Below are 16,205 nucleotides of genomic sequence, written 5' to 3' on the forward strand. Positions count from 1 at the left end.
TGTATGACTTGGAGAAACAAAACTTTTCGGAGACGAGGACGAAATGATGGGTTTCTCCAAAAATTTCTTTGACTGTGGCGTGATAGCCCGGAATATTTTGTAAAGTGCAAAGCGTTTATGGGTATGTAATCACATTTATCTGTGAATAGATCTATAAGTGGGAGAAATGCGATCAATAAGTGCTAGGGAGCTTATAGCTATCCCACAAATACTGTTTACCCTTTTATTTGAGAAATGCATCCCCATATTACAGAAAAAGTTAGGGTTTTAGACATTTGTGTATGAGGCCATGCGTTAAGCAATAAAAAAGGGTACATTAAGATCAGTCGTTAGTGTACTGCATCAGAACTATTCGCAGAAGCTATGATTTCCTGTTTTTATGAACTCAAAGTATATTATGGAAACATATCGCAAGATAGCACTACTCATAAAAACAACGAGGCTTCGATTTGCAGAACGATTCCTAATGTGAGGATTGTTCGTTTAACAAAGCACGGACACTTTCTCATTTCATAACCTTCCTGCTACAGGACAGAGAAATATCACAGAGTTGCATCCCCAATGGACTTCATTTACGGAAAGAACTGTGAAAGACCGACGGCGAACTGCCAAGGACTTACAATCAAAGGTCAGTTTCAAATGGGATGAAATCTCTTACTCATGAAAAACTTTCGTACGCAAGTAACCTTTTTATAAAGAAACCTATCAGCACATTTCAAAATTGGTGAGGGTTAGTGTCTGACGTACACATTTGAAAGGAACTCAATAAAAAATTTTCTTTCTTTTCTCCCAACAGAATTAATTTTTACCACCCATGTTCTACAACCTGTAATTCCACCGAAAAACGTGTGGGTGACCGATCATTTTTCAGATAATGAAGCCTACATATCAATCCCCATTAACATCCGTTACATTTTTTTAGCTTGACATAGTATTTGGTCGATCTACAGGAGATCAAAAGCAATACGCTGACAGATTGCGTAAAAATTCGCTTCCGAATAAAGCCTATTATTAAAATCCGCTTAAATCTGTCGCCCAATGAACCCAGCTAGAAATAGTTCCCTCGTGTGAGTCAATTATTCGCGAATATTTCTGCTGACAAGATTAAATATTTTGGCCGCGATAGCGCTGAATACCGGACGATCGAAGCAGCCGCAAAGCGAATTATTTATGCGCAATGGCACAAAATGAAACGTGCTGTCCACATTACGCTGCTCGCTATAAGCAGGTATGAATTATTAACCAGCCAGGCAACTGCACTACCGCTTCGGATCTCTCGCACCTACACACATACGTACCGTCAATAGAATTCGTGTCTGGGACTGCGAGCGTTCATTGTTTTTCCGGGTATTGCGTTTCTGGCAGAAATTGTTTTCGACGATTTATACGACATATACAATTACACTTTCTGTGATAAATTGAAGAACAAATTGAAATTAGAACTTAATAAAAAAAAACAAATTCAGAGCCGCACGTTTAGTTGAATTAATTTGGTGAATACGTAATTTACTGATCACAACGAAATATCTGGTAACCATATTGAGGTAAACCTCTTTATAATCTTTGTCACTCAATATGTGATATATTAAGAAAGGGCTTTAAAAAAGGAAATTGTATATAAGACCACGTGATACTTTGAATTATTTCTTAATTTCATTTATCTCCATACGGGCTGTGTAATCGACACAGCTTTCCAGTAAAAAAGAAGTGTAAAAAAGTATCTTATAGAGTAAGGTTCCACAAGTCGTAGCCTTTATGAGAGAATTACGTTTTTAGTAGATTAATTTAAATAACAAAGTCTGTGTTGTGTACACTCAAACATTATTCTTAAACTACCAACAAGCTTCCATACAAATACAATATCTCTTTCTCAAAATGAGCTTTCAATCTTGTTCAGATTTGTACCTTCGATACGATTAAAGTGCCTGGTTTCCTAATTCGTATCAGTATATTCCAAGTCGTATTCAGGATGAGAAGTCACCCACGACATAATAAATCCACGGAATAATGTAACAAAACATCACAGTAACAAATTACAAACTATAAACGTAAAGTTGCTCCGGTAGACACACGTAATGAGAAAACAGGAAACAAAATATCAATTCTTAACAAATTAAATTGCTTAAATTGGCGTATCAAAAATTGCTTGGTTTGCACACAGACATCACAAAATTTTTCTTAATTTTACAGTTGATCTGCCTCTAAATTTTTGGGGTTGTGTTCTGTGTCCATCCAGTGAAATCAAAATTTGTTTTAGGTCATTCAGGTCACTTTTTTCTACTTTTCTACATTTTATGAAGTTTTCTGGACATCAGACAAACGGTTCTGATGTCGAGCTGCCAAATGCTGTGTTTGGTGGAGCTCCGCTTTTAAAGACACCATGGAATCTGCTCCGCTTAAATATTTGTATTGGAGAAATGTATTCGTCTGATGCACTCATTGCACATACAAATGTCGTTGTGAGACCCCTTCTCTGCTTGTGATTGCATCCACCTAGTATTTGCCTTTTCTGGCAATTGCTTTAGACGCTTTGTTAACTATGGATTCTGCGATTTCATCCTCACTATACAGTACGCTTGGTCAGCAGTAAGCTTATGTTCGGCTAGTATTTCCTCATATTTATCGAAGAACTCATTAACACGCTGTTTAATTAACTCCTTCCTTTGTGCCATCGGTATTGCTTCGGAAACTCGCAAGGCTCAAAGTGGGGTGAACTTTCATAAATCAGTAGTACCATTTTTTACGGCCTAGAATTTCTTCCTTATTGAAGCAAGTTGGTAGGCAAGTTTTCTTAATTCAGGAATACTTACTCCGAAGAAACCAGACTCTAAACTAGTTATAATCTGTGCTAATTCATCTTTCATTCCTGCTGTCATGTCACTAGGCCTTCCAAATTTCAATATTTTCTTTAAATCCTTTAAATGACGACGCAGTGTACCCTTTAGTATATTATATCTTCTACGTGTTTCATTCAATCCATTTCCACCATTCCGATGTTCCAATAAAGCATCGCACATATCCCCCTACTTCCACTCACTGTAAGCTCTCTTCGTCATACTACTCAGCTAAAACAAATAATATATAGCTGGTATGTAACTGTTATCAACGCCTATGCCGTACCGGTACAGTTAACGAATTCTCCACAGATGCGATTCAGTTAGTACGACCTGTATCTTTTCAAGCCAATGTTACAGGCATAGAAACATAGTTTTATACCCATTTATTATCCTCAAATGAATGGCAAGTACCACGCGCGGAGTGGGCGCGTGGTTTAGGGCGCCGTGTCACGGATTGCGCGGCCCCTCCCGCTGGAGGTTCTAGTCTTCCCTCGGGCATGGGTATGTGTGTTGTTCTTAAATTAATTTAAGTAGTATGTAAGTCTAGGGACCGATGACCTCAGCAGTTTCGTCCCTTAGGAATTCTCAGTCACCCACCCCCTCTTCTCCGAGATTTTTTACGACAAACTGTAGCAAAAACAATCCGCTCACTTGTTTATTCTTACTTGCACGATTATTTAGCTCAACTTTACACCACTTGCTGTCACATTTTCGAAACGTGGGATCAGGTATTACTGGAGTAGGCCGAGGACTTAGGATGTGGTAGGATTAACACAACTCTGCCCTACCTAATACTGTTGATTAAGAACCGAAACACGTTGTGTATGAGGAAGGAACATTGTCCTTTTCTTCTTTTTTTGAATCATCAGTCTTCTGACTGGTGAATTCCTCTCCTGTGACAACCTCTCCGTCTCAGAGTTTAACTTGCCACCTACGTTCTCAATTATTTGCTGAATGTATATCAATCTCTGTCTTACTCTACAGTTCTTGCCCTCTACAACTCCCTCTAGTACCATGGAACTCGTTCCCTGATGTCTTAATATATGTCCTATCCTCCTGTCCCTTCTTCTTGTCAGTGTTTTTCACAAATTCCTTTTCGATTCTGCGCAGGACCTCCTCATTCCTTACCTTATCAGTCCACCTAATGTTCAACATTCGTCTGTAGCACCACATCTCAAATGTATCTCTTCTCTTCTGTTGTCGTTTTCCCACAGTCCATGTTTCACTGCCATACAATGCCGTGCTCCAAACGTACATGCTCAGAAATTTCTTCCTCAAATTAAGGCCTACATTTGACAGTAGTAGACTTCTCGTGGCCAGGAATGCCCTTGTTGCCAGTGTAAGTCTGCATCTGCTGTCCTCCTTGGTCCGTCCGCCATTGGTTATTTTGCTGCCTGGGTAGTAGAATTCTTAATTTCATCTACTTCATGACTATCAGTCCTGATTTACGTAAAGCTTTTCGTAGTTCTCATTTGTGCTACTTCTCATTAGTTTCGTCTTCCTTCGATTTGCTCTCAGTCCATACCCACCACATCTTGTAATTCTTTTTCACTTTCACTCAGGACAGCAATGTTTTCAGCGAATCGTATCATTGATATCCTTTCACCTTGAATTTTAATTCCACCCCTGAACCTTTCTTTTATTACCATAGTTGCTTCTTCGTTACACAGATTGAACAGTAGGGGTGAAAGACTACATCTCTGTCTTACACCCTTTTTAATCGGAGCACTTCGCTCTTGGTCGTTCATTCTTATTATTAGCTCTTGACTCTTGTACATAGTGTGTGTTATCCGTCACTCAACATAGCTTACCCCTATTTTTCTCAGAATTTCGTACATCTTGCACTGTTTTCCAGGTTGACAAATCATATGATCGTGTCTTGATTTGTCTTTAGTCTTGCTTCCATTATCCACCACAACGTCAGAATTGGCTCTCTGGTGCCTTTACCTTGCCTAAAGCCGAACTGATTGTTATCAAAGACATCCTCAATTTTCTTTTCCATTTTTAGGAACATTGTGACTGATTCATAATGTTATGTTTTTTCATACATATTGTTACAAATGAAACTGCGAAGTAAACGACCGTAGTGATATTTTGATTAGCAGTTCCAGAATAATCATCCAGCAGCTTTGTCGGCAGGATTTTTTTCTCTAATGTTAGCCCTGCCCTCAGTAGGCGTGGATATTTATTTTTTGAAAGATTGTAATATGGAACTGGGCACTGGCGGATACATCTACATGTACATACACAGTTAGCAACCTAACGAATGCTGTATGGCTGCAGTTGAATCTATACGCATCAGCGGCAAATACCTGTCCTTTATTCTCAAAAGTGTTTCACGGAATGAACGTAGTATTCCTTCAGTGGATTCCCGTTTGATTTCCCGAAGCATCTCCGTAACACTCGCTTGTTCATCGAATCTATCGGTAACAAGATGAGCCTGGTAGCCCACCCAGTTTGAATCCCAAGGACTGGGCCAGACTGAGTCGCACACGTGTTCAATACGCAGTCTTCTTTATAGACGAGGTACACTTACCTAAAACTCACCCAGTAATGCGAAACTGACCTTTCGCCATCCCTGTTACCGTCCTTATGTGATCCTTTCATTTCACATCGCTGTGCAACGTTGTGGCTAGATATTTAATCAACGTGATTGTGTCAAGCAGCACACCACCATTACTGTATTGGAACATTACAGGATTGTTTTCCTACTCAGCTGTATTAACGTGTCTCCACAATTACAGGATGCTGTCATTCATCACACCAAATAGAATTTCTTCATCATTCTATATACTTCTAGCGTCTCTCAGTGACGATGCTTCCCGTATATTACAGTGTCATCAGCAAACAGTCGCAAATTGCTGCTCTCACTATCCGTAGACTTCTTGCGAATTGCCACTAAGGGTCCATCAAGCTTAAAGGACGAACCATCTCTCTACGTGACAGCTGAAAGGGTTCGAGATAATCTAGGAAAACTGCACACGCCAATAAATAATCCCATAAACCATTAGCCAAATACTGCTGGATAAAACATCTTTCCACCAACAGAGAAGGAAGACAAAGATTTAATGCCTTGTCGCCGTCGAGGTCATTTGAGGAGGAGCATAAGCTGTAAGTGAGGGAAGAATTCGGAAGTAAACTTGGCATGTCATTATCGAAGTGACCATCCTGGAATTTGCTTTAATCTGTCTGGAGATATTACTTAAAACAAATTTTTTTGTGATCGGAAAAGGATTTTTACCGTAGTTCTCCCGCCGCCAACAGTGGAATCATTTAAATCGACGTTAGCCACCATGCAGTAGTGCGTTAGAGTCTTTGGCTACGGACAGATAATAATTTGAGGTTCATATTAATGGAGTTTTCCGTCAGTCCTTTGTAGAACAGTTTCACAGTTATGGCTGAAATTAGACAAACAACATTTTGTTCTACTCATTTTTCTTTCGATCTGGATACTTGATTATTGAGTGGTTCAAATGGTTCAAATGGCTCTGAGCACTATGGGACTTAACATCTATGGTCATCAGTCCCCTAGAACTTAGAACTACTTAAATCTAACTAACCTAAGGACATCGCACAACACCCAGTCATCACGAGGCAGAGAAAATCCCTGACCCCCCCGGGAATCGACCCCGGGAACCCGGGCGTGGGAAGCGAGAACGCTACCGCACGACCACGAGCTGCGGACGATTATTGAGTGACCAGCTGGAAGTTTCTGTAGTACTGTCGGTTCCGGCAGAGGAGGTAAATCAGGTGAATGAAACAATGCCATCTGGAGAGGGAGGGGGAGGGGGCTTACCGTCTCCTGAATAGTTTGATGCGGATTGTCACGATTTCCTGTCCAGTGCAAAGCACTTCATCTTTACATCAGAGTGGAATTTAAAGATCTACCTCCTCAATTATTCGATGAATGTGGTCCACTCTATGTCTTTCTCTACAATTTCTCCTCCCTACGGCTCTCGCTAGTCACATTAAGTTATTCCTTCATGTGTTAACACAGTTTCTGTCACTCAGTTCCCGCTCTTAGTTGGTGATTACAAACTTTCCTTTTTTTTGCCGGTTCTATACATAAACTCTTCATTCATTATGTTGCAAGTCAAGTTACTTTTTGCTCCAACAGATGATCTGAAACAATTCCATTCTCTTCTTTCTCGTTCTTTTCGCAGTTCATGCTTAACTTACGCACACCGTTCAGTAACAGGGAAAATCTCAAAAATTTCTATTTAGGACTGAGGCCCATGTTAGCTTCTATTTAACTTCGTTTGGTGAGGAATGCTTTGTTTACCATGTTTCGTCCATCATGTTTTATTTTGCTTCAAATGCAGCAGGATTTCTTTATTTAGTCTATTTCTTGTTTCCCAAGTTTGATGTCAAGTTTGCCGTTGATCTTAATTCTTATTGTGTGTAATTTGTCTTTACTAACGGACGACAGCAATGTCATCACACAATCTTATTAATGACACAATTCGTTTCTGTATTTTTTTCCAACAACTAATCCTCTCATTTATGTCATTCATTACTTCTTCTGTATGCTGATCCAATAGTAGACGAAAAAAGTCCCCCCACATATGAGCCAATTATCTTCCGAGGACTTACTGTTCTCTTCTGGTACATGTTTAATATCGGTTTTTCCCTCTAGAATATCCCTTCTTTTCTGATGACAGCCAAATTCTGGCACCACTTTACGTTGCCGATCTACATCTACATCTACATGACCGCCCTACAATTCACATTTAAATGGCTGACAGAGGTTTTACCGAACCACCACTAAGCTACTTCTCTACCGTTCCCTTCTCGAAACACACGCGTGAAAATCAAATGCTTAAATGTTTTCGTGCGGGATCTGACTTTCCGTATTTTATTACAATGATTATTTCTCCCTATGTAAGCGGGCACCAACAAAATATTTTCAATTCGGAGAAGGAAGCTGGTGATCGGAATTTCATGATAAGATCCTGCTACAACTAAATATGTTTTTGCTTTAATAACTGCCACCGCAATTCGTATGTAGTATCCGTTACACACTCTCCTCTTTCTCGCGATAATACGAAACGAGCTGCCTTTCTCTGTACTGTTTCTGTGTCCACCGTCAGTCCAGTCTGATGCGGATCCCACACCGCGCACCAATACTTATAAGAGGATGGACAAGGGTAGGTTATATGATAAATCACACAAATCTCAGGCCTGTGACTTTAACTAAATATTTAGTTCCTAGAATTAACTTAAATTCAGACAATGACGTACATAATGTTGTGGGGAAAGCAAACCAAACATTGCATTTTATTGGCAGAACATTTAGAATATGCTACAGGTCTACTAAAGAGACGTCGTTCACTTGAGCGACTTGGTACCCGAACAGGTGAATTTCGTAATGAGCCGTAACGCAAGATCCAGTTTGGGCTTCTGTGTTAAGATGTTCAATTTCGGCTAGAATCTATGTATTCGTAAGATATGTAATTCAACTTACACCTCATCACAATTTGTCTAAATATTGTCTATCCGTTCTAATGTTAGTTCTTTGTACTACAGATCTGATGATACTACAAAGCGAATAACCTTATAAGCAGTGCACTAAAAAGAACTCAGTGACAACTAAAAGACTATATTATCCACGGAATAGGGACAATATTCAAGTATATAATGAACATCAAAATAAAATAATGATAAATAATGGAACCTTATCTCAAACTAGTAATCTCTCTCAACCCGAGCCTAGCATTAACAAATTTCTTAAACCCACCTTTTAAATCAAATTTTGCTTGTAACAGTGTTTGCCTGAGTACGTATGAGGGCGTTTACACCATTTTTTACTTTATAATCATACTTTCCTGGCAACATTTTGATATCTGACCCGAGGGGCATTGCGTCTCAGAACCCACAAAGAAATACCACTCTCCTGTAACAAGTTGCGCCTTTACTTTTGATCGTGTGGCTGCTTCTCATGCAATCATATTCCTGTCTTAAAATAGCCTAGTCGTGGATGAGATTCCAGTGCTTTAGCAAGTACTCCACGCGCTCTGTATGTCTGTGTCTGGGAGCACTACAGCGCACGAAATACAACTACTTATAGGCGTAAATACTATAATCAAGCGATCCATCTCAAAATAGCAGTTGCCTTTCGTGATGCTGCAATGCCAGACATCTCACATCTACCGGAAATGTAAACGAGCTGCACATACAGACAGTGTCAGATGATATTCGCCATTATCTCTAAGCCCTTTTTTATATACAACGAACCCATTTGTAAAGCAATTCAGCCCATTACTACACTCAGAATATAGCCCGGCCGTTTTGTAGGAGCTACCGTGGGTTTAAACACGTGATCACGTCCTAGGTTTCTGGCTTCTTAAGCGGTTGGCGAGGTACTGGAGAAACAAGCTCCGCCTCTTTCTCACAGGGGAGGTATCATACAGGAATCAATACTGCATTCACAGTGCCTACTAAAGTGCGACGATGTGTTGTATTGTTTACTTGCCAGACATTTCAACGGGCGGAAACACTCCATACCTGCCCGAAATCTAATTTCTAACTATTCGTTCGTTCCCAGGAAAATCTAAAATTATGTTGTGCATATAGTGTATTGATCGACGTGCGGTCTTGCCGAGCTGCCTCGAGAGGTATTTCACTTCAACGGAAACTCACTCGAATTCCGCAGCATAAACATTGTGCCATCAACTAAGACCAAGGTCTGCTGTACTTCCAGCTTTCCGACTACACACTGTAGGATATTTTTTGCAGTAGTTGGTACGTAGACTACTTTTATTCTCCAGCGTATTGTATAACCCCATCAGTAGAAGAAATGTATAGTCTAGTGTAGTGGTTTTCAAACTGTGGGCGCACCACTCAGTGAGCGGGCGTGGGGGGGGGGGGGGGGGGGGGGGGCGGTACTGAATAATGTGCAAGGTACGTTTAGGAAATAATTTTTAGTAAGAAACACATTACGTTCATCTTTTCCCTCAGTCAAAGGACATACCACTGACCTGGACTGAATTTCGCGAGCCTTGAGTGTCACCTTACCGCAGTCATAGTCGTAGTGTTGTTTGAAATGATTCGGCGAACTCGGCGACGTCGGCCGTCGTCGGAATCACCTATTATCGGCTGCACTGTGTCTGAATCCTTAAGGTTAAACTAACACGCGCCGGGCAAGCTATGGCTCGTGTATCTCGACGCCTCCTTACAGTCTTTTAGACTTCGCGAGGATGACCTGACTGCAGTATAAAGCTATTCCTCTTTAGTGACAGATATAATGACACCAGTGGTCCGTCACTTGGCGGATGGGAGGGAGAGAACCCAAAGGCGTAAACGAGAAAGTATGATGAGAACTGTTTACCGCTAGTTGGTAACTGAACATCTACATCCACGTGATTACTCTGCTATTCACAGTAAAGTGGCTGGCGGAGAGTTCAATCAACCAATCTGTCTCTCTACCGTTCCACTCTCAAACGAGCACTTAAATTCTTCTGTGCGAGTCTCTATTTCTCTAATTTTATCGTGATGATCATTTCTCCCTCTGTAGGTGGATACCAACAGAATGTTTTCGTAATCGGAGGAGAAACCTGGTGATTGAAATTTCATGAGAAGATCCCGTCGTAACGAAAAACGCCTTTGTTTTAATGATTGTCATTACAATTCAGGCATCATGTCTGTGGCAGTATCTACCATATTTCGCTGACTATGTGTAAATAAATCGTTTTCCTCGAGGTAATTCATAATGTTAGAACACAGTATATGTTCCAAAACCCTACTGCAAATCGACACTAGTAACATGGACTTATAATTCAGCAGATTACTACTATTACCCTTTTTGGGTATTCGTGTGACTTGAGCAGTCTTCCACTCCTTAGGTGCGGATCTTTCTGTGAGCGAACGGTTGTATATAATTGCTAACTATGGAGCTATTGTATCAGCATATTCTGAAAGGAACCTGACTGGTATACAATCTGGACCGGAGACTTTGCCTTTATTAAGTGACTGAAGCTGCTTTGCTACACCGAGTTCATCTACATCTATGTTTCTCATCTTGGCAGTTGTTCTTGATTGGAACTGAACTTAAGGAGAACTTCACAAGCCCAGATCGCTAAAATAGCGTTATACTGGAAGTCCACTTTCGACAGAGCTATGCTGTCGTTATCGGATCTTATGCTTTTGAAAGATCCGATGATGACGGCATAACTTTGTCGAAACCGGCCACCAAATAAAATGCTTGCGTGTGAAGTTTTCTTCAGTTGCCATACGTCACTCATCGCACTTATACTGACCATGTCAGGAATATATATATATATATATATATATATATATATATATATATATATATATATATATATATAGTGCTAGGCTTCACAAAAACTGCAATCAGTGATGAAGAACATCAGCAGTGGGTAATTTCTTTAAGCATTTTAGCTGCGGATAACGTGAAGCCTAAGAAGTTGAACAGACAAAAAACTAAGTTTCTATCCAGAATAAGTTTGTTAAAACGACAAATGTGGATTCTAAGGCCCGTTTGGTCTGTTACCACATTTCGCACAGGATTGGTAAATGCAAGAAACCACGCACAGTTGCAGAAACTCTGATTTTAAAAGGAGCGATCAATACGTTATCAACAATGTTAGGTGGCACAGTTGCTTGATAGGTGAAAAGATTTCCTATCTCTAATGGCACATGGAATAGAAGAACTTTAGATATTTCTGGCGATTTACTCGGGCAGCTGTTCGATAACTTGTATAATATCTGTTTGCCCTTCAAGTGGATGAGTCGACTGGTCTTCATGCAGGTGCTTATTTTAATGCTTATGTTCGTTACGTTGATGAGTTTAACAGACGAGAGGAATTGATATTCTGTGAGCCATCACTAGAAACAGCTACAGCTCATAAGCCTTTTCGGCACGATCAGTACCTTTTTAACCAAAACGGGATGTCACAGAGTGGTTGCGTAGGAGTATGAGCAGATGGATCTCGCTCAAGGTCTGGAACTCATGGTCGGTTGCAAGCGAAAGTTAAAACTGTAGCTCCGGATACAGCATGACTCTCTGCATGATACATTAGGAGGCTCTGGCCGATAAGGAACTTATCCTATCCCTTCATGAAGTGCTGTTTGTTGAAGGAGAATCACTCTCTGGCAGACTGTATCAGGGGCGGAGATTTTCTATTGAAAATGGCTTACCTTACTAACATTTTTTGAGAAACTAAATGTTAACAAGTCAGATCAAGGTAATCAGCCAACTGTACTATCTTGGAATGAGGAAGTAAAGGCGTCCAGAAAGAAATTAGATCTGGAAAATAGCATGCGAGATAAGTTCCCTACTCTAGTGACACTATTAGAAGACACAGATAATCAGATATTTTCAATTGAGATCAAAGCTTGCATTCATCCTCTTGCGGTGCTAAAAGTTCACTGACGATTTTGATAAATGTAATTGAATGAAAAATCCATTCATAAATGTTCCTCGTCCATTCATATAAAAGAGCAGGAACAACTTATTAATCTCACTTGTGACATTACACTAAAGAGTAAATTCAAGAAGAACTTATTAATCTCACTTGTGACATTACACTAAAGAGTAAATTCAATTAAGTTTCTCTATTGGAGTTTTGGAGACACATTAGCAAGAAATTCCTAACGCCGACCCAAAATGCAATGAACACCCTGAGTCCTTTTGAGAGGCTTGCTTTTCAGCTTTGGCAGTTATGAAATCGAACTACCGTTCAAAGCTAAATATTAATAAAGATCTTCGAGTAGCTGTTTCTGCTATGACACAAGGTCTTGAGAAACTTTATTGTCAAAATCTAATTCATCCATCACTCTGACCTTTGTAATTTAAATTTTTAATGCTTTGGTAATCCTTGTTTGCTGAATTTTTAATACTTTCATTCCGTAGCATTTGAATAAACGAAAATGATAGGAAGAAGATATTCCATATTCATGTAGTTGGTTTCTGTTGCGCAAAGCCCTTCTAAAGCGAATTTGGTAAAAAAGAGAATAGTGCAAAGAAGATATAAAAAATAATTATTTTAATCAAATAGGCTGGGAGACCTAATACTGATTTTCCTCGAGAAGGAAACCCCACCAGAAATATGCTTGAGAACTACCTATCTAGAGCAGCGATCTTCTGGAGAACGATTTCGTACCATTGCATTATGGTCTTCACCAGAACGGTCAGTTTAAAACATCTACGAGTGCAGAGACAGCATTATAAAATGTAGCATGTTCGATTGTAAAAAGTTATCCTGATGTTTAAAAAACGAATTTTGTGAGACTTAGCTGTTCTCCAAAATGTATTAATCGCTGAGGCCTACAGATTTTCCATGTTGCTTCCACATTGCTGGAAGATGTAAGGGCGAGAGCTGATAGATATCATAGTAGTTAAACCTAAAAAATTGTTTACTCTGTTCCATAATTATCTTTAACTCCAACCAGCCGAGTGTATTGATTGTAACCATATGTGATCGATTTCAAAGCGTAAAACCCTTCTTAATATATAAAACGTGGTAATCGACGTATTACTCGCCCCAAAGTTGATGAGTTTTAAAGTTTTACTTTATTTTATGCACTTCGTTACAGGAAGTAATGTGGCACGACAAGTGAAATTTTGAAATTATGATGACAATTTGTCGATTCCTTAAAATAAAGCTTTGCGTTGCTTATTCTGAAACATGTTAAAACGACGGATCTTCCTGAATGAAGTAAGAGATCATGATCCATTTATATAATGAAATAAATATTTACATTGCCCTTTATCAACCTCAACTCTTAGATTTCCGGCAGGCTTCCGTCATCAGTATATATCGTTAAGGAATTCATTCCTTTTTTTCGTATTGTTACGATTAGATTCGTGACGGCAGACACAGAGTTTATGGCTGAGGTGGATAAATAAGGAGTGTGACAGTCATTTCGTTGTATACTGTAATACAGATACAGTAAATGTAATGCCGTTTGAAAATTCCACTTAGAGAATTTCCTTTGTGCTTTTTATTGTCCACAACATAACTGAAAATACTGAACAGTGAAACTCCTTATAAGCACAGTTCCTTATTTATTCTGTGACTATTTTTGTTAGTTTTATGTTTCCCACGTTATTACTGTTCATTACGTTTAACTATGAATGAAGAAGTATGACAAAGACATACTCAGACCTCTTTCCAGATATTTCTTATGAGTGCTTGTGAATTTGTATATTCTCTTGAACCATTAACAGATCAAATTTTGCTAACAATTTGTTTTTTTTCTTTCACTTTTCGAGATAAAACCACATACACTTAATTCGTGCTTCCTAGGTCCATTAAACGTCTCGGCACTCGATCAGTGTGTGATACTCTACCGGATGTTCCCCGTCATCGCAACGTCTTACATTAGTATTTTCTGTCGCATTGTAATTAGCTCGAAGTATACGTTAAATCTTCATCTGAAATCACAAATATTGGTCACATAATTAAGTGTAACTGACAATTTGACATGCTACATGCCACCGAAAACGTTTGGACATGACTTGCTGTAAGAAAGATCATCGTAGCCTCTAGCTGAGGGATAGCAGGTATTGCCGCTGACTTCCACAGATCTAATTGTTTCCCTTCTGAGTCGCTTCTCCTTCGCTTCCTCATCCAGAGGTTTGCTTGGACGACGAGAGACATCTCACAGCAGAAATTCACTGTGACGCTCCCGCTCGTCACGGCCATTTTAGAAAAGAACTTGAAATATGGCCCACTCGGCCGGTGCACTCAGAGGCAGGGAAAGTTGCCACTGCTTGCTGGTGTTTTATGTAAACACGCAGAGCACCGCAGTGCGAAGCCGGCCATCTGCCGTGATGAACGGCGGTCCGTCGGCGGAGTGGTGGCATCGGATGGGTGGAGGGGGAGGGGGGTAAGGGGGTTGGGTAGAGTTCACGGAGAACATCGCCGCCTCTCAGATACTGGCCACTATCGTTCGGCACGGGGTGGCTCTCTTCGCCTGCCGGTATCGTCCCCACTCAGCGGGAGAGACAACGGGCAGATGGATGCCAACGTTCCTCTCCCCACAGGCGCCAAACAGGAAGGCGACCACGTGTCATATCTCGCCTTCTGTCTCGTTTCTTGTAACACTGACTTGGAAATCGTGCTCTTCAGAGCGTCAGTCATAGTGATACAGGCGATTAATCGGTGAGCTACGATCCCTATTTGAGTTCTCGAAAAGTAATTCTACGGACGTAGTGCCTCACGTTTTCATTACTTATCCACTTTGTAACCCTGCTCTTTCAGGATTCCGCTCGTTTTTTTTTCCAATTGTGAATCGCAACGGATAGTGATCCAGTGTCTTTCATGCAAAGACCCACAATTCTCTGCAGCTAATACCTTGAAATTACAATGAAATGAATACTCCTAGCTGCATACAGGCGTTGATATAAATCAACGGGGACAGTTGAAAATGTGTGCCTCGACCGGGACTCGAACCCGGGATCTCCTGCTTACATGGCTAAACGCTCTATCCATCTGAGTCACCGAGGACAAATGGGATAGCGCGACTGCAAGGACTTATCTCTGGCACGCCTCCCGTGAGACCCACATTCCCAGCTCATTGTTGTTGTTGTTGTTTGTTGGGGGAGGAGACCAGACAGCAAGGTCATCGGTCTCTTCGGATTAGAGAAGGGTGGGGAAGCAAGGCGGCCGTGCCCTTTCAAAGGAACCATCCCGGCATTTGCCTGGAGCGATTTAGGGAAATCACGGAAAACCTAAATCAAGATGGCCGGACGCGGGATTGAATCGTCGTCCTCCTGAATGCGAGTCCAGTGTGCTAACTACTGCGCCACCTCGCTCGGTCCTAAGTTATTGTCCTGCACTATATTTTCATAGTATCCCTGCCCATTATACTCATTACTTGCGTCTTTATCCCGATTCCCGTATACTCATTACTTGCGTCTTTATCCCGATTCCCGTAGGAGTTCGGGCACTGTTTGTGCATCCGCACAGAAGAATGTGATCAAATGGCCGATGAGCCTTACCTGTATATATAGAACCTTGCACAGACTGATTAGCATTTCTCCTTGCCAATGAGCAGGAGGTAGGTTAGAACACGATTAACTATTGACACAGGCTACAATAATTCAGATGTATCGATTGAGTGTACTAGCATAGAAGTTATGTTACCTTTCCACTAAATTTAATGCTATAGTACGTTGTGAATCACATTTGTACAGTTCCGGAAGGTATTGTGGTGGCCTCTTGTAGACGAAAATAGTTTTTTTCCATTTTCTATTCGGGCATCGATATACAAAATTCTCTCTCAACATGAACACCGTAGTATAGAACAATTCTATGTTCTTCTCTATAGCTACACCGGGTAATCTTGTTGCTTTGTAAGTCAACGTTTCGCCAAATCCATTGACGGTACAAAAAAAATGACGAT

This window comes from Schistocerca piceifrons, chromosome 1 (assembly GCF_021461385.2).
Source record: "Schistocerca piceifrons isolate TAMUIC-IGC-003096 chromosome 1, iqSchPice1.1, whole genome shotgun sequence".
Classification (NCBI taxonomy): Eukaryota; Metazoa; Arthropoda; class Insecta; order Orthoptera; family Acrididae; genus Schistocerca; species Schistocerca piceifrons.